Consider the following 25,390-nt stretch of genomic DNA (forward strand, 5'->3'; position numbering starts at 1 on the left):
AAGCTGTATTGTTTGTGTTATGTTGATGATATTTTGTTCTTTTGGAAAGATGTCACAATGTACAATAACGCCCTAGCTCAACTGAAAGAGCACTTTGACATGAAAGATCTTGGTGAGGTAAACAACTACCTATCTCTTGAAATAGAGATAAATCAAGATGGTAACATTCTAGTACACCAGTAATGGAAAATTGCTGATGTGTTAAGCAAACTAAACCTGATGGATGCTAACCCTGTAGACACACCGATGACAGCAGGTTATCAGGTAGATGACACTGAAGAAGCATTTTCTGACACTACACTGTACAGAAGTATGCTAGGCAAACTAAACTTCATTGCCAGATGTTCAAGACCTGACATTGCTGTTAGCTGTAATTTGTTAAGCAGACAAGTCAACAATCCTACTGTTAAGGATTGGAAAGCTCTGAAACGCATAGCTCGCTATTTGAAAGGCACTATGCATTACAGACTGAGATTTAACAATCAGAAGTCTGGTGGTCTTGAGATATTTGCAGATGCAAGTTTTGGAAGTGACACTACAGACAGGAAAAGTACGTCTGGAGTTTGCTACATGTACAATCAGGGTCTATTTGGTCATGCAAGAAGCAAACAACAGTTAGCTTAAGTACTTGTGAAGCTGAACTGAATGCACTGTCTTATTCACTTAAGGATTGTGAATGGTTGTTACAATTGTGCAAAGACATGAAAATTCCTGTCAAATGTCCAATCCAGGTTTACCAGGACAACAAAGCATGTTTGGCTTTGCTGAATTCTGAAGGTTGTAAGCAAAGCACGAAGCATTTGCAATTGAAACTGCAACATGCTAGGGAATGTATTCAGAAGGGACTTGTAACGGTGTCCTATATGCCAGGTAATGAAATTCCTGCTGATGTATTGTCCAAGATTGTATCAAAGGATCAACACTGTACCTATGTGCAGAAGTTGGGTTTGTACTGATACTGTACGAACATGCTGCCTAGTGATGTTCACAGAAAGGGGGAGGATGTTGGTTTCTATTTTCCTCACTGAGCAGCAACTGCAGTCCCAAGACATTGTTTTGCATTCCACAGTCAGAGTTACTGTTGGATTCCCACGGGAATGGGAGACTGGATGTGACGTACACTGGTTTCCTGTTTTTCACTGTTCTCTCGGTGTTCTTTGTTTTCCGAGAGCGGTTGCTTCTCTGCTCTCACAGAGGCAAGATGCATGGTTGTATTCTCTCTGCATAGAGTGTAAATAAAAGTTAAGAATGTGGCACATACTGCTTATCCTTCTGCTGTGTGGACTACTCTGTTTGGGCTCAAGATGAGACGAGCCTGTATCAGTGGGCCGAAGCTGGTCAAAATCACACACTCTTTGTGTTATGTACTGAAGTTCTCACCCTGGGCCAGCAGGGGGATACTGTAGATAGTTATGCAAATGAAGGCTCGAAAGTGACGTTCAGTGATTGGATAGTTTGTATGCAAATGAAGGATCAAAAGTAACGTTCAGTGATTGGCTAGTTACAGAAAATGGTTACTGTTGCATTCTAGTGGAGCTCTATATAAGCAGGCTAACTGAGCTCCTCAGTTCAGTTCTGTTCCAGCTTACAAATAAAGAGCTGTTTTGGAAGAATCGCTGTGTCGTCTGATATGTTCGCCCACAACTTAACACTGGTGGTGAGGATGGGATCGATAGACATTGGAGCACAGCCAGATGCAGCCATCCTCTGAACTGAGCTGAATCACTGAGCGAAATCACTGGACAGAACCAATTCAGAGCTGACTGTTCTAGCTAGAGCACTGTGTTCCATCCATCGCCCTTCACGCCAGCATCGGAATCATGGCTTCACTTGTGCCTCTACCGCCGTTTACGCCAGCCTCTGGTTCGCTCAGTTCGACTGCTACCTCCAAGCCAACGAGCTTATAGCAGTATCAAAGGAACAGAAGCGGGGCCTATTCCTCAGCCTCTGTGGGCCTGAGGTGTTTGAGACGGCCCGAGCATTGGTTGCGCCTGAAGCAGTCAAGGCAACACCATGGGACACGATCCAAGATAAGCTCCACAACCACTACGCACCAAAGCCGTCCAAGATTGCTGCCCGCCATGCGTTTTACCACCGGAATCAGGCAGAGGGGAGTCAATCAACAACTTCAGCAGCACGCTTACCCGGTTCCTGTTGTTCAACACCTGCTGCATTCCTTGGGTGAGGGCCTTGCCCAAGCCTATCAACAACTGCCCATCGATGATGCCACTACTGAAGCCCAGACGATCGTCACCCACCGAGGGGCATTCCGTTGCCGCCGTTTGCAGTTCGGGGTGAGTGTGGCTCCTGGCATCTTCCAAAGCCTTATGGAGCATCTCCTGCAAGGGTTTCCGGCGTGGTACCGTATTTTGATGACGTCTTGGTGTCCGCAGACTCACACCAGCAGCTGTTCAAACGCCTCCCCGCCGTGCTGACCAGGTTCCAGGAGGCCGGGCTCAAGGTAAAGAGGGAGAAGTGCCAGATCGCTGTTCCACAGGTGGAGTTCCTGGGCTATCTTGTCGATGCCTCCGGCCTTCACCTGACCACATCCAAGATCCGCGCTATCCAGCAGGCCCCCATCCCAAAGGACAAGACGGAGTTGCAGGCGTTCCTGGGACTGCTGAACTTTTTTAACATGTTCCTGCCCCACAAAGCCACGGTGGCTGAGCCTCTTCACCGACTCCTCAGCACAAAGACACCTTGGTCCTGGCGTCATCGGGAGACGGCCGCCTTCAACGCGGTCAAGGCTCTCCTTTCATCGGACAGTGTGCTGGTACAGGACAGTGAAGCCAGGCCGCTGGTCCTTGCCTGCGACGCCTCACCTTTTGGCATTGGCGCCGTCCTTAGTCACCGTTTTCCAGATGGAAGAGAAGCACCGCTCGCCTACTTTTCCAGGATGCTATCTCCAACGGAACGGAATTACAGCCAGCTTGACAAGGAGGCACTGGCACTTGTGGCTGGAGTGAAGAGGTTCCATGAATACCTCTATGGTAGGACTTTCGACCTCATCACCGACCACAAGCCGCTCCTGGGCCTCCTCGCCGGTGATTGACCAACTCCACCGGTCCTCTCGCCGCACATGCTGCGATGGACTGTTTTCCTGGCTGCCTACCAATACCGGCTCGTCCATCGCCCGGGGAAATCGATGGGCCATGCCGACGCCCTCAGCCGTTGCCCTCTTCCAGCGTTTGTGGAAGACCCGGTTCCTGCTTCATCGCTCCTCCTGATTGAGGATCTTCCAGCAGCGCCTGTATCGGCTGCCACTGTGGCCTCCGCATCTGCCCAGGATCGCACCATCAGCCGTGTGCTAAACTGGGTGTGGAGGGAGTGGCCACAAGGGCCTTTTGCATCGGAGTTCCAGCCCTTCGCAACCAGACGACATGAACTCTTGGCTCATCGCGGCTGTCTGCTGTGGGGAGACCGCGTCGTGATTCCCCAAAGACTCCATCAACGTGTCCTGGAGGCTCTGCACGTTGGCCACCTGGGAATCGTCAAAATGAAGGCGTTGGCTCGGTGTTACGTCTGGTGGCCTAACATGGACGATGCCATCACTGCTTGGGTTTCTGCCTGTCAAGCGTGCCAATAATCGAGGCCTGCGCCACCGGCAGCTAAGGGACACACCTGGGAGACGCCCAAGACACCCTGGTCGAGGGTGCACATCGATCTGGCCGGCCCCTTTCACGGCCGGCCCTTTATGGTAGTGGTGGACGCCTATTCCAAATGGCTGGAGGTGGCCCTGATGCCCTCCACCACTACCGAGGCCGTCATCCGGGTGCTGCGAGGCCTCTTTGCGACGCATGGGTGTCCTGATGTCCTTGTCTCCGACAACAGACCGCAGTTCACATCAGGCACTTTTGAGTGGTATCTTTTGGGACTGGGCATCCGCCATGCCCTAACAGACCATTTCATCCATCCAGCAACAGGCAAGCAGAGAGAATGGTGCGCTCGGCAAAAGAGGCACTGGCGCGCCTGGACCGGGGAGACTGGCATGAGCGGGTCGCCGAATACTTGTTCATACAACACATCACCCCTCATGCAGCCACAGGGCGGAGTCCTGCTGAACTGCTTTTGGGCCGCCGCCTCAGGTCCCCGTTCGACCGGCTGCACCCAGACTTTGGCATGGCCGAACCCCCAGGCTGTGCCAACGCGCCACGGTCATTTGTTCCCGGAAACCAGGTCTTTGCCCGGAACTTTGTGGGGGACATTCCTTGGGTGGCAGCCACAGTAGTGGGAGTCACTGGACCTCGCTCATACCAGGTGGCACTCGAAGACGGACACTTGTGGCGCCGGCACATAGACCAGCTTAGGCGCAGGGTTGGGGACTTGGACATTACCGTGGTGCCCCCAGCTGCGCTCGTGGCTCTGGGACACTTACAGATGGTGAGGCTCCACCTACACCACTCTCGCAAACTGCCGGCATGGAGCCGAACCAAGCTGCTTCAGAGGGTCTGCCAGACTTACCACAGACTCAGACCACTGCCGTGCCTGATATTCCACCAACTCCACTTGCGGAGATTTCACCCACAGCAGCGGATCCAGGGGACTTGGTTTCAATGCCACCTAGGGTCGCACCACAGCCTCAGCAAGAATTGTGTGGCCCCCCGGACTTGGCTACCAGTCCCCGGCAGTCTGGCAGAGTTTCCAAGCGCCCAACTTATTTAAAGGACTATGTTGTTGGACATGTATCACTGTTGGTCTAAGTATGTGAAATGTAACCGATATGCTTTTGTGCCTAATTGAACCATTACGTGTAGTGCTGTATATAAGGAAACCATTACGATTGTAATTAATGCCTTATCTCGGTGGGGAGGGGTGTTATGTACTGAAGTTCTCACCCTGGGCCAGCAGGGGGATACTGTAGATAGTTATGCAAATGAAGGATCGAAAGTGACATTCAGTGATTGGCTAGTTACAGAAAATGGTTACTGTTGCATTCTAGTGGAGCTCTATATAAGCAGGCTGACTGAGCTCCTCAGTTCAGTTCTGTTCCAGCTTACAAATAAAGAGCTGCTTTGGAAGAATCGCTGTGTCGTCTGATATGTTCGCCCACAACCTAACACTTTGAGTTCAGTCAACCAGCTACAAATCCACCTGACAGTTACCTCATCCAGTCCAGTCAGTCCTCAGGGAATGTGCAGACGACCTTGGAACGGACAGCTCACGGAAGAACCCCGACCAAACCTAAGAGGAGGCGTGTAGTGGTGATAGGGGATTCCCTACTGAGGGGAACAGAAGCAGTGATCTGTGGGCCTGACAAGATGTCTCGGGAAGTGTGCTGTCTCCCCGGGGCTAAGATCCAAGATGTAACTGAACGACTGCAAGGAATCATAAAACCCACTGACAAATACCCCTTCCTCTTGGTTCATGTGGGAACCAATGACACTGCAAGCAATAGCCTCCAGAAGATCAAAAGAGACTACGAGGCTCTGGGCAGGAAATTGAAGCAATTAAATGCACAAATTGTCATCTCATCTGTCCTCCCAGTTGAACGACGTGGCCCAGGGAGAGAGGGGAAAATAGTGGAAGTGAACAGCTGGCTTCGCAAATGGTGTAAACAGGAACGGTTTGGATTCTTAGATCACGGACTGCAGTTTCTTGAAGATGGACTTCTGGCAAGCGATGGGCTGCACCTCACAACGGTTGGGAGAAATGTTTTTGCCAAAAATCTCAGAAACCTCATCAGGAGGGCTTTAAACTGACTAATGTGGGGGAGGGAGACAGTGCTCCTGAAGGTAGGAGTCTATCAATTGATGAAGATGATCATCCAAATGTCATAGACCAAATGGAGCAAACAGCACGCAGACCTAGTGGTGGGAGGAAAAAATCCTTAAATAAGAGACACGGGGGAATGATTAATGGACTTCAATGTCTGTACACTAATGCGCAAAGCATGGGAAATAAACAAGATGAGCTTGAGCTCTTGGTGCAGCAAACTAAATATGACATAATAGGCATCACTGAAACCTGGTGGGATAAGTCCCACGATTGGAATGTAATAATGGGGGGATACAATCTATTTCAGAGAAACAGACCAGACAAGAAAGGAGGAGGTGTGGCGTTATATGTCAGGGATGTGTATACCTGTGAAGAGATCCAAGATTTAGAACCTCAAAGCCAAAGTGAGAGCATTTGGGTCAAAATTAAGGGAGAGAAGAATAACAGTGACCTCATTGTGGGAGTTTACTATAGATCCCCAAGCCCAACGGAGGACATAGATGATGCCTTCCTGGAACAGATGGCCAAGCATGCAAAAGGAAGGGAGACAGTAGTAATGGGGGACTTCAATTACCCGGATATTTGTTGGATGTCAAACTCAGCCAAGAGCATAAGGTCAAACAGATTCCTCACTGGCCTTGCAGACAACTTCATTGTCCAGAAAGTGGGTGAAGCAACAAGAGGAACAGCCATTTTAGGGATCTGGTCCTAACCAATGTTGATGACCTGGTTAGTGGGGTAGAAGTGGAAGGATCATTAGGTGCGAGTGATCATGCTCTTCTGAAGTTTACTATACAGCGGAAAGGAGCAGCCAAGCATACTAGGACTCAATTTCTTGACTTTAAGAAAGCCGACTTCATCAAACTTAGGGAAGTGCTGGGTGAGATCCCATGGACAGTAATACTAAAAGGAAAGGGAGTTCATGATGGCTGGGAGTTTGTTAAGAGGGAGATAGTAAAAGCACAATGTCAGGCAATACCAATGAGATGGAAACATGGAAGGTGCCTAAAGAAGCCAGGGTGGCTATCTAAAGAACTTTTAACTGAGTTAAGATTAAAAAAGGATGTGTACAAAAAATGGAAAAGGGGGGAAACCACCAAAGAGGAATTCAAACAAATAGCCAGCACGTGTAGACACAAAGTCAGAAAAGCTAAAGCACAGAATGAACTCAGGCTTGCCAGAGAGGTTAAAAGCAACAAAAAAGGCTTTTATGGGTATGTTCGTAGCAAAAGGAAGAACAAAGAAACAGTGGGGTCACTCAGAGGAGAAGATGGTGAAATGCAAACAGGGGACACAAAAAGGGCTGAACTCCTCAATGCCTTCTTTGCCTCAGTCTTCTCCGATAAAGAAAACAATGCCTGACCTGAAGAATTTGGAGCAAATGATTCAGCAAAGGAAACACAGCCCAGAATAACTAAGGAGATAGTACAAGAATACTTGGCTAGTTTAGCTGTATTCAAGTCTCCAGGGCCAGATGAACTGCATCCAAGAGTATTAAAAGAACTGGCAGATGTGATCTCAGAACCACTGGCAGTCATCTTTGAGAATTCCTGGAGAACAGGCGAAGTCCCGGCAGACTGGAGGAGGGCAAATGTTGTCCCTATTTTCAAAAAGGGGAAAAGAGAGGACCCAAATAATTACCGCCCAGTCAGTCTGACATCAATATCAGGGAAGATTCTGGAGCAGATCATTAAGCAAACAGTCTGTGAGCACCTAGAAAGGAATGCTGTGATCACCAATAGTCAGCATGGATTTCTGAAAAATAAGTCATGTCAGACTAACCTGATCTCGTTTTTTGACAAAATTACAAGCCTGGTAGATGAAGGGAACGCAGTGGATGTAGCCTACCTTGATTTCAGCAAGGCATTTGACAAGGTGCCCCATGATATTCTTGTAAAGAAGCTGGTAAAATGCGGTCTTGACTATGCTACCACTCAGTGGATTTGTAACTGGCTGACTGACCGAACCCAAAGGGTGCTCATCAATGGTTCCTCTTCATCCTGGAGAAGAGTGACTAGTGGGGTGCCACAGGGTTCTGTCTTGGGCCCGGTCTTATTCAACATCTTTATCAACGACTTGGATGATGGACTCAAGAGCATCCTGATCAAATTTGCAGATGACACCAAACTGGGAGGGGTGGCTAACACCCCAGAGGACAGGATCACACTTCAAAATGACCTTGACAGATTAGAGAACTGGGCCAAAACAAACAAGATGAATTTTAACAGGGAGAAATGTAAAGTATTACACTTGGGCAAAAATAATGAGAGGCACAAATACAAGATGGGTGACACCTGGCTTGAGAGCAGTACATGTGAAAAGGATCTAGGAGTCTTGGTTGACCACAAACTTGACATGAGCCAACAGTGTGACGCGGCAGCTAAAAAAGCCAATGCAATTCTGGGCTGCATCAATAGGAGTATAGCATCTAGATCAAGGGAAGTAATAGTGCCACTGTATTCTGCTCTGGTCAGACCTCACCTGGAGTACTGTGTCCAGTTCTGGGCACCACAGTTCAAGAAGGACACTGACAAACTGGAACGTGTCCAGAGGAGGGCAACCAAAATGGTCAAAGGCCTGGAAACGATGCCTTATGAGGAACGGCTAAGGGAGCTGGGCATGTTTAGCCTGGAGAAGAGGAGGTTAAGGGGTGATATGATAGCCATGTTCAAATATATAAAAGGATGTCACATAGAGGAGGGAGAAAGGTTGTTTTCTGCTGCTCCAGAGAAGCGGACACGGAGCAATGGATCCAAACTACAAGAAAGAAGATTCCACCTAAACATTAGGAAGAACTTCCTGACAGTAAGAGCTGTTTGACAGTGGAATTTGCTGCCAAGGAGTGTGGTGGAGTCTCCTTCTTTGGAGGTCTTTAAGCAGAGGCTTGACAACCATATGTCAGGAGTGCTCTGATGGTGTTTCCTGCTTGGCAGGGGGTTGGACTCGATGGCCCTTGTGGTCTCTTCCAACTCTATGATTCTATGATTCATCCAGCTCATATCTTACCTGCTTCTCCACAAGAAAATCATGGGGGACTTTGTTGAAAGGCTTTCTGAAATCAAGATACACTACATCCATAGCATTCTGCTGAATCAACTAAGCTTGTAACTCTATCAAAAAAGGGAAGATGAATTATCTGGCATGATTTGTTTTTGAGAAGCCCATGCTGAGGCCTAGTAATCACAGCATTCTTTTCTAAGTGTTCACAGACCAACTGTGGAATTAAGAAGCACAGGCCATGGCCCCAGAAGCTAGCGGTTTACTTCCAGTATCTTCCTCTCTCTTTCTTGGCCATGACCTTCAACAGGAATGAGTGATGAAAAAAACTACCTGTGCCCCAAGGCCCTTCAGTCTCCTGCCCACAGTCTCATAGTCTCATAAGTCAAAGGCTATGTCTAGCAGTACTGTTTGTACCCACATGAATCAGAAGAAAGGTGTTTTGGTCAGTGGACTTTATAAGACTTGGCAACCTCTCTGTCCTATCATGAATATTTGCACCTGGAAGGCAGCACACCTCCTGGGACATCCTGCTACCTCTGCACACTACTGCTTCTGTCCCCATCATTAGGGAGTCCCCCACTACCACCACACCTCTTCTGGGGAGTGGCAGGAATCATTCTATACACTGTACCTTCCCACAGCCATGTCAGTGTATTCTGAGGTCTGCAGCTGATGTCCTTACCCCTCTAGCCCTCCAAGGTGAGGACAGGGGGTCAATTTTGTAGCTGCAGTGACACAGCATGGTTCCTGACAGTCCTGCTTTTGTGTCACATTTCTTCAGGGGTTTGTCTCTTGCAGTGGGCAATCTTTCTTCTCCCTAAGGGTACCTCACCTGTGCCGTTGTTCCAGGACAATCTACTCATCTTGCCCAATAACTCAAATGTGGATAAGCAGGCCTCAGATTGCTGTATCTTCTCTTCCAGCAAGGCTTCCAGCTTGCACTTACTGCAGGTGTAGTTTCATACCCTTTCAGGCAGGAAGAGTTACTTTGCTCAGGTGTTGCAGGTCATTGCAGCAGTTTCCTTGCTGTCCATGTCTTTTGGCCCTATGTACACCTTGAGATAGCATTCTTGACTTCCCCCTCAAAACACCCTTGCAAATCTCCCTGTTTACAAGTCCTGTTCACAAACTCCCAGAGGCTATAATCAGCTAAGTAGAACTGCTGCTCACTGTAACTCCTCCTCCACCCTTCATTTTCATCCAAAGCTCACAGGGCAGTTCACAATATAAAAATACAAAAGAACACCAAAGACATAATAAAGCACAAAGAAACCAATAACCGCTCTCCAATATGAGTTTATAGTGTGGCTATGCTGAGAAATGACACGGTGCTAACATAAAATTCCTTTTAAATATCCTTTTAAAAAAACAGGATAGCCCTTTTCTCATAAACTTTGAAACCAATGGGCCATCAGATTGTGGATACCTTGGGCTAAAAGTTTTGTTCCCAAATCTTGAAACAAATTTCCAAGCATCTGTTTGTATGATTGTATGCATGCCGTAGGAAGAATGGCTTAACATGGGTGATTACTCACAGCTTACATCATAGGTTATTTCATCAGACCTGACCTAGTTTTCTGAAATACCAAGCAGTCTTTCAATCTTCTTTCTACATGTGCAGTCATGTTTGGCCAGTATAGGGCAGCTCACCCCCTCCCTTAGCATTCTTCTATACCCAAGTGGCCTTCATGTATTCTTTGCAGCATATCTTCCTGTAAAACCTTGGGTACAGTATGGTACCCTTGAGCAATATTTAGAATATTTAGAATATGGGCTTAGAACTTGCTGGTTTGGACAACTCATCCCCATTTCTGCATTTACCTTCCGTGGGGTTTCATCCTGACCTAGGCAAATGCTGACCACATCTTTTCTGAAATCGTTATCAGTCTTTTAATCAGGTTCACATGCATTATGTCAGTGTCAGGTACTGGTGCCTCTGTTCTTTCACAATCTGTTGACATGGTATCTGCTATCAGCAGTCCTTTCCCAGGCTTGCAGGCTACAGTTGTAGACGGGAAAAAATGCAACTGGTGGAGGGGTGTCTGATAATCCTTGAAGTGTGATGGAAACTAGTGGTTTGTGATCTGTTTCTTCCAAAATGGGGCCCCCATCAATAAAGACATGGAGCTTTCTGCATCCATCAACTCATGCCCTGGCTTCTTTTTCTGTTGGTGCATATTGACATTCAGTCTTGGTGAGTTCCTAAGGTGCATAAGGTTCCCACAACTCCCCACATTGCTGCTATAAAACAGCATCTATGTCATTCTTAGAGGCATGTGTGGAGAACTCGGTTGCTCTCTTGCCCCTTCACCTTTATCAACAGCATCTATGTCATTCTTAGAGGTATGTGTGGAGAACTCGGTTGCTCTCTTGCCCCTTCACCTTTATCAGCAGCAGAGAATTGAAACTGCATTTAGTCAAAAGCCATCTCAACATGAGGGGAAAATATGGGGGCACATTTCCAGGAAGGCTATGAAAAGCTTTGTGCATCATAATGGATAGGTGCTGCACAACAACCATCATTGTGGTCTGCATATCAATATCATATAATTGCCTGGAAATCTCTGCCCTGGCCCAGTCATAGCCCCTTGCAATTAGAGGGGCTGGTGAAAAGCCTAATGCTGAAAATAGTGAACACACCATGACTTCCTAAGAGTTATTCCCTATTTCATATGCCAATAGAACCAAAGGGAAAACCATCTTAAAGACTATCTTTGGCCCATAATAGATGACTGCCTTCTGTACCAGTATTCTCACTGGGAGGCAAGCTGTCACTAATTGCACAGTAGCTTTAGAGATATACAACAGCCCTGCAGTGTAGTTCACCATTGTACGCCTAGAGCAGGTTGGAGGGCTGTGCTGAAAAACAATAACTTATAGGAGCCCTGCAATGTAAACCCTTGTGAATGCTGCCAATCAAGGGTGCTTTGTACAGTGGTGCCCCGCAAGACGAATGCCTCGCAAGACGGAAAACCCGCTAGACGAAAGGGTTTTCCGTTTTGGAGGTGCTTCGCAAAACGAATTTCCTATGGGCTTGCTTCGCAAGACGTCTTGCGAGTTCCTGCGGGGTTTTTTTCCTCCCCCCCCTTTTTCCCAAGCCGCTAAGCCGCTTATCAGCTGATCTGCTGAGCCGCTTAACAGCTGATCGCTAAGCCGCTTATCAGCTGATCCGCTAAGCCGCTTAACAGCTGATCCGTTAAGCCACTAAGCCGCTTATCAGCTGATCCGCTAAGCCGCTTATCAGCTGATCCGCTAAGCCGCTAATAGCGCTAATCCACTAAACCGCTAATGGGCTTGCTTCGCAAGACGAAAAAACCGCAAGACGAAGAGACTCGCGGAACGGATTCTTTTCATCTTGTGAGGCACCACTGTACTCTCCCCAATCCCCCATACCTCTCAAGTTTCAGAAAAGGTCAGTATGCTTAAATTACACTCTCAGAGCTCCTCTCAAGCCATATCCAGATTTAATTGAATATAGAAACTTCCTTTGACTTGCATGAAGGCTGATTGTTCAAAAACTAAAACCCAAGGGTCTCCTGTTTTTGATGCTAACTGTTGTTTTTTTCAACTTTGTCAGGCTCAGATAACAAGCGCACCAAGGATGCACTGCAATATTTTGTTGTGAGACCAGTTTTTTACATTGCTTTTAGGCAGATCTAATGTTCCCAGTTTCACTAGAAACTTGGGTGCATTCTGCTGTCTTGAGCATTACCTTCACCTGTAGCCCCCCACAAATCCCTCCCTCCCTTCCATGGTTTGCATTAATCATAGTGTAGCACTGTATCTTCAGTGGCACTAATACTGGGCTGGGTATGTGTCAGGTGAAGCCCCTTGCATTTCAAAGGTATGTATGAGAGGACCGTTCTTGCCACCATACCTGCAAGACATGTGCCTCTGGTCACAGGCAGTGTCCCCTTTCTCATGGTTGCTGTTATGTACTGAGTTGAATAGGATCCAAACTGCAGCGGTCTGATTGGTCCTAGAACAATAGGCTCCAAAATGTAGCAGTCTGATTGGTCCTAGAACAATAGGATTCAGAATGCAGCAGTCTGATTGGTCCTAGAACAATGCAGCAGTATGATTGGTCGGCAGGAGCCACCCAATCCAGCTCCAGAAAGAAGTGAATCCACAACCTGATTGGCCTACAGGAGAATTCCAGAATTAGCCAATCACGTGCAGCCCATTGTGTAAATAATGTATATAAAGCAGATACTTTGAGGGGACTTCCATTCCCTCCTCACCACTATGAGCTGAATAAAGAGCATGAAATCCACTCTCGACTCTGAGTATATTTCAGTTGCTGGATGAGGTTTATGATTTCTGGGTGCTTTTGCAGCTGGGGTGCAGCTAGACCACACCATCTCCCAACTCATGAGCGCTTCTGACTTGGGAAGAGGTTTGTTGGATTCCACCTCTGGTAAGTGTTAATTACCTCTGTAGGTCAGTTCTAGTTTCATGAAAAAGCAAGAAAGGGAGTAGCCTACAACACAATTCCCGTCATATAACTTGTAATGTTAGATACGCACTGCAGCCTATGTGTTGCTTTCTTTAAAATGTTTGGCTTACCTACCGGTAGTTCCTAGGCATTGTTCCATCCAGGCTGCTTTCAGGGTTCAGCCTGCTTACTGTGTCATGTACTTTCAGATCATTTTCTGTTAATGCAAAAATAGGCTTTTGCACTCAAGTTAGCTGTCCTTATCAGTGTAATTTGAATGCATTCCATCTGATTATCCTTATTTTTTCCAGTGGTATTTCTCAAACAGAAGTTTATAGCTTACATATTCTTTTCCAACAAATTGTAATAACACCATACATTCCCTTTGACTCTGCCGAGAATATGTAAGGAAAACAATAAAAATTTACTTTAAAAAACAAACAAACAGAAGTTTATAGCTGAGCATGTATCTTAAGTCTAGATACCAAAATTGTTTGCTTGCTAGATGATACTGAAAGACATTACTTATTTGCTTTTCAACATCTGTGGAAATATTTCATAGTCTCATAGAATTGTAGACTTGGAAGGATCCCTAGGGACACCTAGTTCAGCCCCCTGCAATGCAGGAATCCGAACTAGATCATCCATGAACTTTCCCCCTTCTCTTCCTCCCCCCACCCCTTTGGTTTAGGTCTGTTGGGGTGTCTGCTATGAAACTCCCTTTGCAATTCTGGGGCATGAATATGCTCTGCATATTCCCACGACCTATCTTCAGTCCCATACCCCTTCCATGCTATCAGGTACTGCAACCTTTTCCTTCTCCAGTGTGAGTCCAGGATCCGCTCCCCTTCGAACTCCTTCTCTCTCTTTACTTCTACAGGAGGTGGGGGCGCTTCCCTAGTGTTCTGGTAGGGATGTACAGGGACTATTGGGGATAACACAGCTCTATGGAATGCTGGGTGTATCTTCATGGAAGCTGGCAATCTAAGTCTGAACATTACAGGATTTATCTGTTCTATAACTTTGAATGGCCCCAGCCTCTGAGGGTCCAATTTCCTGCATCTACCTTTCTGGGGCAAATCTTGTGTGGACAGCCACACCTGGTCCCCCACTTTTATCTCACTACCTGGTTGTCTATGGGCATCTGCCGCTCTTTTGTATGACTCCTTGGCTGCGTCCAAACGTTCTCTCAACAAATTCTGAATAGCAGCTGTAAGGGCTGCCTCAGGTCTCAGCTCACAAAAGAGCAACGCCAAGTTCTTCTTATATACAAAAGCGTTTATTGGAGTTCATCGTTTGCTTCACATCCGAGGCGCGCAGCCCCACGTCTGTTACGCTTAGACTGTTGAAGTCCCCTCTGAGTCAGTCCCTCCCCTGCACCAGTTTAAGAGGCTTGCGCTGCTCCACCTCTTCCTCTCTTTCCTTTTCCGCAGGGTCTTCCTGCCCGCTGGGGTTTCGCCCCTCCTGGATTCCCCTGACGCGGAATCCCCAGATTGCTCTTCCCCCCTCCTGCGGGCTTTGGGACCTGGCTCCTCCTCCGGGCTCCCTGTACTTCCGCACGCCTCCACATTTGAACTTGGCGCGCGCGCCCAACCTCTAACCTTCCTTTTGACCGTTACACTACTCCCTTCACTACTCCCCTCCCCTTCCGGGAGGGTGGCTTGCTCCGACCTCCCTCCCTTCTCTGCTGCCGGAGCTGCTTCCCCTGATACACTGGAACCTCCACCCCCTTCGCTGCACTCTGGCGGGGAGGCTGGTCCTGACGCCCAGCTGCCACTTTGGGATCCCCCGCTGGCCCCCTGCTCCTGACACGTCCCCCCTGGGGCTCCCCTGGCCTTGACCACCGGCGCCCCCTTCTGGGAATCCTCTGATTCACTGGAAAGACTCATGGAATCTCTTGAGTCATTGTCATCCTCTTCCTCGCTGTCCTGGGATTCATCCCCATCGCTCTCCATCTCCTGCCTACCCTGTGCCTCTGCTCCTGAACCCCTGACATCCATCCCCCCCTCGAAGCCCCCCCTTCCCCCCTTCCACTGCTCGGGTGCAGGTTCCGGGAGCTCCGTTGTAGCGGGGGTAGATGCTGGATACCGTCCGTCGACGTCGATCTCCTCTGCTTCCAGTTCAGTGTATGAGTGCTCGAAACCGGGGTCCTCCCCCAACACATCCAAGTCCTCCCCTCCCCCTGTTACTTCAGGCGATGCTGCTTGCCAAGGCCCCCTTAGCCACCTCCTGCACCACTCCTCTTCTGGTTGAGCGTCCCACCAGTAAGAGCGGTCCGTTTCCACCCCCGAGCACGATCCCCTTGGAGGGCTCGATTCTGGCGTGGTCTCCTCTGCGGAGGAGAACCCCCGGAAGGTGCTGTCTGAAAGTGTGGGCGTAAAAAGCCAGTCGTCAAAATACTCCGCTGGCATGGGCCTGTGTGGGAAGAGTGCATGGAACTCGTCTTTAAGAAGAGGGTCCTCCAGAGCATAATCTGGCACCCAACTGTTGGCGCTGGCCGGGGTACCTTCCCTGGTGAGGAGGTATTCTACTCCCTCCTCCCCCCATCTCGAGTCCAGAATTTCCGTGACCTCGTTGAGTGTCGGGGCCCTCGGTGACTTCCCCCCCCGGTGACTTTCTACGTGGGTCTGGTGCCGTCCCTGGCTCCTGAAATCTGTGTGGGGCCTTGTAGGGTGTAAGCACCGACCTATGAAAGACCGGGTGCATTCTGGAACCTTCTGGGAGGGTCAACCGAAAAGCTACGGGATTGATCCTGCCCTCAACTTGGTATGGCCCTAGCTGTTTGTGTCCTAGCTTCTTCTTAGCTAACGACTTGGCCGGCACCGCCTGGGCTGCTAACCATACCCAGTCCCCCACCTGGATGTCTTCTCCTGCCCTCCTGTGCCTGTCTGCCTGCACTTTGTAGGCGTGTTTAGCTAGCTCCAAGTGCCGTCGTAGCTCCTCGTGGACCTCCTGCAATTCTGCTGCTAAATGCTCAGCTCCCTGCGGCTCCCCCTGCGTCGTTGTCTCCAACCCCGGGAAGGTTCTGGGATGTCGCCCATTGTTGGCGAAGAACGGTGTCACCCCCGTTGACGCGTGCTTCGTGTTGTTGTAGGCAAACTCGGCTATCGGTAAGTAGTCCACCCAAGTTGCAGGCTGTTGATTGGCGTAACATCGCAGGTACTGCTGCATGATGGCGTTGACCCTCTCCGCTTGGCCGTTGGTTTGCGGGTGTCTCGCCGACGCTAAGTTTTTTTTTTTCTTCATGCATAATTTTTATTAATTTGCATAATGCAAAATACAAAAACAAAATATAAAAGTTCGATTCTCATTTTCACAGGTTTTTAAGTATGACTTCCTTCAACCTTTCCACAAATCATCCGTAATAATCTTTTATAAAAGTTCGCATTTCTTATCGCCGACGCTAAGTTGATCTTGACATTCAGGATGCCCAGGAGCTTCTGCCAGAAACTGGAAATGAATTGGCGACCCCGGTTGGACAGGATGGACCGTGGTAAGCCGTGCATCCGGAACACGTGGTCTATGAACAGCTTGGCGGTCTGTTCCGCTGTTGCCACCTTCGCGCAAGGAATGAAGTGCGCCATCTTGGTGAACAGGTCTACAACCACAAGCACCGCCGTCTTGCCTCGCGAACTGGGCAGATCAGTAACAAAGTCCAGCGCCACCCTTTCCCACGGCTGTAGTGGCGTCTCCAGCGGTTCCAGCAGTCCCGCTGGCTTCTTGTGCACTGGCTTGGACCTCTGACAAGTGTCACACCTGGCGACGTAATCCGCGACCTCTCCTTGCATCTGGGGCCACCAAAAGTCCCTGGCTACTAAGTCCGCCGTCTTTTCCTTGCCGAAGTGACCCGCGCTGGGTGCGTCGTGTAACTGCTGTAGAACCTTTGCGCGGAGATCGTCTCCCGGCACGTAGAGAGCACCTTTGCGGGTTAGCAGGCCGTCGCGTATCTGGAATTCGCCGTCCTTTGCTGTCCCTCTTCGCACCTCCTCCATCTTGGATTGTGCGAACGGATCCGTCTGCAGCGCGCGTCGCACCGCGTCCAGGTCCACGGCGGCGGAAGCGCACGCCCACGCCTGCGGTGTGAAAATGTGCTTGGCTGCCACTGGTGCCGCTTCCTCGAGATACTGCGGTTTCCTGGAGAGCGCATCCGCTATGACGTTGTTGTCTCCCGGGATATACTCTATCCTGAAGTCGAAATCCGCAAAGAACTCCGCCCATCGTATGTGCCTCTGGCTCTGGAGCTTCACCGTGCGCCAATACTCTAGGTTCTTGTGGTCCGTGCGGACCTGCACGGTGTGCTTGGCTTCGATGAGGAAGTGCCTCCACGCCTTGAAAGCCGCGTGGATGGCCAACAACTCCCTGTCCCAGATGGTGTAGTTCTGTTCCGACTTGCTGAGCTTCCGGGAATAGAAAGCGCAGGGCCTCCAGTTCCCTTGCGGATCTTCCTGCAAGAGGACGGCCCCCACTGCTCTGTCAGATGCGTCAGTCTCAACCCGCATGGGCCTGCCGGGATTCACGTGTAGCAGCTGTTCTTCGGACGCGAAGAGGCTCTTAAGTCTCCTGAAGGACTGCTCCGCCTGGTCCGTCCAGGTGAACTTTTTCTTCTTGGAACTGAGGGTGTCCGTGATAGCTGCCGTCTCTTTCGCGAAACCCCTGATGAACTTGCGGTAAAAGTTGGCGAAGCCGACGAACCTCTGGACCTCCTTCCGATTGCGCGGGCTGTTCCAGTCCAACACCGCGCGGACCTTGGCGCTGTCCATGGCTAGTCCCTTGTCGGACAGCCGGTAGCCCAGGAAATCCACCTCCGTCACGTCGAACTGGCACTTCTCCAGTTTGGCGTAGAGTCTGTGCTCCCGTAGCCTCTGCAGGACCTCCTTTACGTCTCTCTCGTGAGTCTCCTGCGATTCTGAGAAGATCAGAATGTCGTCGAGGAAGCATACGCACTTCTTGTAGAGTCCCGCTAGCACGTGGTGCATGAATGCTTGGAAACAGTGGGAGCCATTTTGGAGACCAAACGGCATAACTCTGTATTCATAGGTGCCCAGCGGCGTGAACATGGCCGTCTTCCACTCGTCACCTTCCCTCATGCGTATTAGATTGTATGCTCCGCGTAGATCCAACTTGGTGAAGACCCTCCCCTTCCTCACCGTCGCGAGCAGGTCGTCAATTTTGGGCATGGGGACGGCCTTGGGCTTTGTCATCGAGTTTATGGCGCTATAGTCCACAATGAGCCGTTTTTGGGGCGTGTCCTTCTTCTTCACGAAAAACACAGGACTGCCCCCCACTGCCTTGGATTCTCGGATGAATCCCTGCTTCAAATTGTGATCTATGAACTCCCTGAGTTCCTGCATCTCATCTTCAGACATGGAATACAGCTTCGCAGTCGGCAGCGTCGCCTCTGGTAAGAGATCAATTGCACAGTCGTAGGGCCGGTGGGGTGGTAATTGGTCAGCTTCCTTTTCGCAGAAGACCTCCAAAAACCCCTTGTACTTGTGGGGCACCGCCTGCACCATGCCTAGATGCAACTGTTGCCCTTCCTCCTGGCCCTCCTCCTCCTGGCCGGTCTGGATGCAATGTTGTGCGCAGTAGGACGAGCCAAAGGTGAGCTGCCGCTGGTACCACGCTAATGATGGGCTGTGTCTATCCAGCCAACTCATGCCTAACACAATAGGCATGTCTGACAGGCGGGTGACGTTGAAACTGATGACCTCGCGATGATTCCCAATCTGCATCACCATGGGTGGCGTCTGCTGTACCACTTGCCCGCCCAGCAACTTCCTGCCATCTACCGTGACGACGTTCAGAGGCAGCGTGGCTGGTAGAAGCGCTATGCGATGCTGCTTGATGAACTGCACCCCCACGAAGTCTGCGTTGCTCCCTGAGTCAATTGTAATGGGGACTTCCAGGGTGAGTCCATTAGGTAGCTGGAGAGTAGCAGTGAGCTGCACCACTGGCTTGGGTGGTAAGGGATCTGTAGGCTGCAAAAGCGCTGGGGACTGCTTTACTGACGCGCCTGGCTGAGCCCCAGCATCTCTGCTTCCAGCCAGGCATTGTCGTTTCCCTGAAACTGCTCTCCTTGGAGCGCTGCTTCTGTTACTGTTGCTAAGGCTGCAGTGTGCTTCTGGAGCCTCTGGGGACACTCTTTGGCCATGTGCTGCGCACTGTCACAGATGTAACACTTCCTGGTCCCTCTAGGAGGCTTCGCCTTGACTGCTCCGGACGCTGAGGCTCCGGCAGCTGTCTGAGCCTTTGCACCACCCAGTTCCATTGGTTCCTCCCCCTCCCTCAGCAGAGGCGAGGGATGCGTACGTCCCAGGTCCCTGGGAAGAAAAGGAGGCGCTCTAGCTGGTGCGCGGACTTGGCGCCCCTCCTCACTGTGCCAAGGGCGTTCTTCATGGCGCACTCCTATCGTGAGTGCCCTCTGCACGACGTCTGCTAGGGTTTGAGGTCTGTCCCCCCTGGCCAACTCATCTTTTACGGAGCCATGGAGCCCCTCCCAGAACAAGTCTCTCACTACCAGGGAGTCTTTTTCCCAGCCCAGCACATTCAGCAATGCAAAAAAGCGAGAATGGTACTGACGCACTGTAGCCTTGCCCTGCCGCAATCCATGCATCTCCCGTCGCGCCACATCAACGTCAACGGTAGATTGGAAGCAAGCGTCCATGGCTTTGATAAATTCGTCAGAGTCCCTGCGGGCAGGACCATCTTCGCGCCACAATTTGCGTAACCAGGCTTTAGCTTCCCCATGCAAGTGGGACACAATAAAGCCTAATTTCTCCTCCTCATCTTTGAAGTCTTTCCGAAGCAAATGCAGCGCGTATACGACGTCTGCTCTGAAACTGGGATAATGCTTCAGGTTCCCATCGAAGTGGGCTACTAAATTGCCCCCCCTCCGTCCGAGTCCGATTCCCTCTGATCTGGACCCCGGGAACCCCTCTTTGCACGCACGGTCCCACCTGGCTTGCAGATCCTGGTATCGTGCTTCTGCTTCGTCAACTTTCCTCTGGGAGACCACTACCGCAGCGGAGAGCTCGGCGACTGCGTTTCGCAGGGTCGTTATCTGCTCCTCAGTAGTCATGTCTGCCAACCTTCGTGAGCTTTGCAAAAAAAAAATTTTGCGGTTTTTGGAGAGGGGACTTACTGTAAGGGCTGCCTCAGGTCTCAGCTCACAAAAGACCAACGCCAAGTTCTTCTTATATACAAAAGCGTTTATTGGAGTTCATCGTTTGCTTCACATCCGAGGCGCGCAGCCCCACGTCTGTTACGCTTAGACCGTTGAAGTCCCCTCTGAGTCAGTCCCTCCTCTGCACCAGTTTAAGAGGCTTGCGCTGCTCCACCTCTTCCTCTCTTTCCTTTTCCGCAGGGTCTTCCTGCCCGCTGGGGTTTCGCCCCTCCTGGATTCCCCTGACGCGGAACCCCCAGATTGCTCTTCCCCCCTCCTGCGGGCTTTGGGACCTGGCTCCTCCTCCGGGCTCCCTGTACTTCCGCGCGCCTCCACATTTGAACTTGGCGCGCGCGCCCAACCTCTAACCTTCCTTTTGACAGTTACACTACTCCCTTCACTACTCCCCTCCCCTTCCGGGAGGGTGGCTTGCTCCGACCTCCCTCCCTTCTCCGCTGCCGGAGCTGCTTCCCCTGATACACTGGAACCTCCACCCCCTTCGCTGCACTCTGGCGGGGAGGCTGGTCCTGACGCCCAGCTGCCACTTTGGGATCCCCCGCTGGCCCCCTGCTCCTGACACGTCCCCCCTGGGGCTCCCCTGGCCTTGACCACCGGCGCCCCCTTCTGGGAATCCTCTGATTCGCTGGAAAGACTCATGGAATCTCTTGAGTCATTGTCATCCTCTTCCTCGCTGTCCTGGGATTCATCCCCATCGCTCTCCATCTCCTGCCTACCCTGTGCCTCTGTCCCTGAACCCCTGACAGCAGCCAATTCTTCTACAAACACATCTGCTGCTGGTACCAACAGGTTGTCAGTCTGCAAAGGGAAGGCACATGGGGAATGTCCATAACTGGCAAAAGGAATCTGCTGAGCTGATGCATGAAGTGTGTTACTGTACATGAATTCCACCAGGGGCAACTTCGACACCCAATCATCTTGCTGATAGTTTACATAACACCTGAGGTATTGCTGCCACATGGCATTAGTCCTTTCTGATATACTGTTCATCTCTGGGTGCCATGCCAACGTGAGGCACACTTCTACCTGGAGTAGTTGAATGAGCTTCTTCCAGAATTGTGAGATAAATTGGGTTCTGCAATCCGAAATCACTTTAAGGGGTAGTCCATGCAGCTTGAAGACAGGATCCACAAAGAGCTGTGCTGTCTCGTCTGCTGTTGGTAACCTCTTGCAGGGCACGAAGTGCGCCATCTTTGTGAACAGGTCCACCACTATCCAGATTACTCTGGTCAGTAATAAAGTCCATGGCTATAGCTTCCCATGGTCTTTTTGGTATAGGGAGCAGTTGGAGCAATCCTGCAGACACTTCCTTGGGCCTCTTTGCCCGCTGGCAAGTTTCACAGGCTCAGACATAGTCCTTGACCTCCTCCCTTAACCTTGGGCACCAAAACTCATCACATGGTATAGTATTTTATGCTGCCCAAAATGCCATGGCACCGTAACAGGATCTTGGCTTGTAAGTCTCCCTCTGGGACATAAAATGCTTCTCTCCTATACAGTAGGCCATTCTTTTCTCTGAATCTCTCAATGCCTCTAGTATTTCCTTGCAGCACCTCTAACTTGCCTTAAAACATCCTCTCGTGTCTTCTGTTGGAACTCAGAGACCTCCATGACTGAACCAGCTGCTAACTGTAGCTGCTCTGGTTTCAAGATGTGTTGATACACTGAAGCTGAATCTCCCTACTGGTATTCCGGCTTCCTAGAAAGGGCACCCGCCCTCTGATTCTGACTGCTGGCCACATAATGTACTCTAATGTTGAACCTAGTGAAGAACTGCACCCAACAAATCTGCCACTGGTTGATCCTCCTCTACTTGGTGTTGCACTCCCTCTAGGAAATGCCTCCACACTTCAAAAGATTATCTGATAGCCAGCAGCTCCTTCTCCCATATGGTGTAGTCCTGCTGCAAAGGAATTAACTTACTAGAGTGAAAAGCGCAAGGGCGTAGGTTGCCATTTTGGTCCTCCTGTCGCAGCACTGCCCCCATGGCTCTATCAGATGCATCAGTTTCTACTGCTTCGGCCGATGAGGGTCAGTGTGAGCTACCGTAGATTCCGGTGTATTAGACGACTTTTGAACCCTGGAAAATCTTCTCCAAAGTCGGGGGTCGTCTTATACGCTGGGTATGGCTGAGGCAGGCAACAGCGGCAGCCTCCCCTTCCTGCGGCGAGGTGGTATGCGGCTTCGGCTGGGGCTCGCCCGCTCTCCCACCATGGGGACCACCGGATTCCCAGAGGGAGGGAGGCAGCCGGGAGGGAGGGAGTTCTGCCCACCAAATGCCTCACCTCGGGCTGCTGCTGTTGCGATGGCAGAGGCAGCGGGGGGGTGTGCGCTCTGCCCCTGGCGGTGCTTGGCGCTTGACACCCTTGTACACTGGGGACAGGAAACAGCTCTGCAAGGAGGCCATCTCAATATGGGATAGATCCTGGGGGTGGGGGTAGGTCTGCCTGGCTCTCTTTCCACACCTATTTATGGAACCCTGATTTTGTGTGTGTGTCCGTCTGACTGCGGAAACAAAGAACTCTTAATTATTGGCTCCGTTTAAATCTAAATCCTCCCGGTCTACTGTCCTTAGTGACACAAGACCCCCCATAAAAGTGTGTGGTCCAAAATTGTGCACCAAAAATTCCTCTTCTGCGAACTCTACCCACATCAGCTTCTCATGATGGGTTTTATTAAAGCAAAAAGGCTAACTGAACAGCGTCTGAAGGACTTTAAGAAACTTTAAGACTTTAAGAAAGCCGACTTCATAAAACTTAGAGAAGTGTTGGTTGAGATCCCATGGACAGTAATACTAAAAGGAAAGGGAGTTTGTTAAGAGGGAGATAGTAAAAGCACAACTTCAGGCAATACCAATGAGACAGAAACATGGAAGGTGCCTAAAGAAGCCAGGGTGGCTATCTAAAGAACTTTTAACTGAGTTAAGATTAAAAAAGGATGTGTACAAAAAATGGAAAAGGGGGGAAACCACCAAAGAGGAATTCAAACAAATAGCCAGCACGTGTAGACACAAAGTCAGAAAAGCTAAAGCACAGAATGAACTCAGGCTTGCTAGAGAGGTTAAAAGCAACAAAAAAGGTTTTTATGGGTATGTTCGTAGCAAAAGGAAGAACAAAGAAACAGTGGGGTCACTCAGAGGAGAAGATGGTGAAATGCAAACAGGGGACACAGAAAGGGCTGAACTCCTCAATGCCTTCTTTGCCTCAGTCTTCTCCGATAAAGAAAACAATGCCCGACCTGAAGAATTTGGAGCAAATGATTCAGCAAAGGAAACACAGCCCAGAATAACTAAGGAGATAGTACAAGAATACTTGGCTAGTTTAGATGTATTCAAGTCTCCAGGGCCAGATGAACTGCATCCAAGAGTATTAAAAGAACTGGCAGATGTGATCTCAGAACCATTGGCAGTCATCTTTGAGAATTCCTGGAGAACAGGCGAAGTCCCGGCGGACTGGAGGAGGGCAAATGTTGTCCCTATTTTCAAAAAGGGGGAAAGAGAGGACCCAAATAATTACCGCCCAGTCAGTCTGACATCAATACCAGGGAAGATTCCGGAGCAGATCATTAAGCAAACAGTCTGTGAGCACCTAGAAAGGAATGCTGTGATCACCAATAGTCAGCATGGATTTCTGAAAAATAAGTCATGTCAGACTAACCTGATCTCATTTTTTGACAGAATTACAAGCCTGGTAGATGAAGGGAACGCAGTGGATGTAGCCTACCTTGATTTCAGCAAGGCATTTGACAAGGTGCCCCATAATATTCTTGTAAAGAAGCTGGTAAAATGCGGTCTTGACTATGCTACCACTCAGTGGATTTGTAACTGGCTGACTGACCGAACCCAAAGGGTGCTCATCAATGGTTCCTCTTCATCCTGGAGAAGAGTGACTAGTGGGGTGCCACAGGGTTCTGTCTTGGGCCCGGTCTTATTCAACATCTTTATCAACGACTTGGATGATGGACTCAAGAGCATCCTGATCAAATTTGCAGATGACACCAAACTGGGAGGGGTGGCTAACACCCCAGAGGACAGGATCACACTTCAAAACGACCTTGACAGATTAGAGAACTGGGCAAAAACAAACAAGATGAATTTTAATAGGGAGAAATGTAAAGTATTGCACTTGGGCAAAAATAATGAGAGGCACAAATACAAGATGGGTGACACCTGGCTTGAGAGCAGTACATGTGAAAAGGATCTAGGAGTCTTGGTTGACCACAAACTTGACATGCGCCAACAGTGTGACGCGGCAGCTAAAAAAGCCAATGCAATTCTGGGCTGCATCAATAGGAGTATAGCATCTAGATCAAGGGAAGTAATAGTGCCACTGTATTCTGCTCTGGTCAGACCTCACCTGGAGTACTGTGTCCAGTTCTGGGCACCACAGTTCAAGAAGGACACTGACAAACTGGAACGTGTCCAGAGGAGGGCAACCAAAATGGTCAAAGGCCTGGAAACGATACCTTATGAGGAACGGCTAAGGGAGCTGGGCATGTTTTGCCTGGAGAAGAGGAGGTTAAGGGGTGATATGATAGCCATGTTCAAATATATAAAAGGATGTCACATAGAGGAGGGAGAAAGGTTGTTTTCTGCTGCTCCAGAGAAGCGGACACGGAGCAATGGATCCAAACTACAAGAAAGAAGATTCCACCTAAACATTAGGAAGAACTTCCTGACAGTAAGAGCTGTTTGACAGTGGAATTTGCTGCCAAGGAGTGTGGTGGAGTCTCCTTCTTTGGAGGTCTTTAAGCAGAGGCTTGACAACCATATGTCAGGAGTGCTCTGATGGTGTTTCCTGCTTGGCAGGGGGTTGGACTCGATGGCCCTTGTGGTCTCTTCCAACTCTATGATTCTATGATTCTATGACTTAGAGCAACAGAACAATCTGGCCATTATAAATAAACTCTGTCCTGGTATGCCTCCCCCCCCCCCTCAGTTTGATTCCCTGGCACCATATTTGTATATATTAACTATCCCAAAATACAGACGTGCCTTCACACTGGCCAGATTGGATGTGATGCCCTCTGCCATACTTGAGGGCAGATACCAAAAAATATCA

This window comes from Podarcis pityusensis (assembly GCF_964106645.2).
Source record: "Podarcis pityusensis genome assembly, chromosome: 5".
NCBI classification, from domain to species: domain Eukaryota; kingdom Metazoa; phylum Chordata; class Lepidosauria; order Squamata; family Lacertidae; genus Podarcis; species Podarcis pityusensis.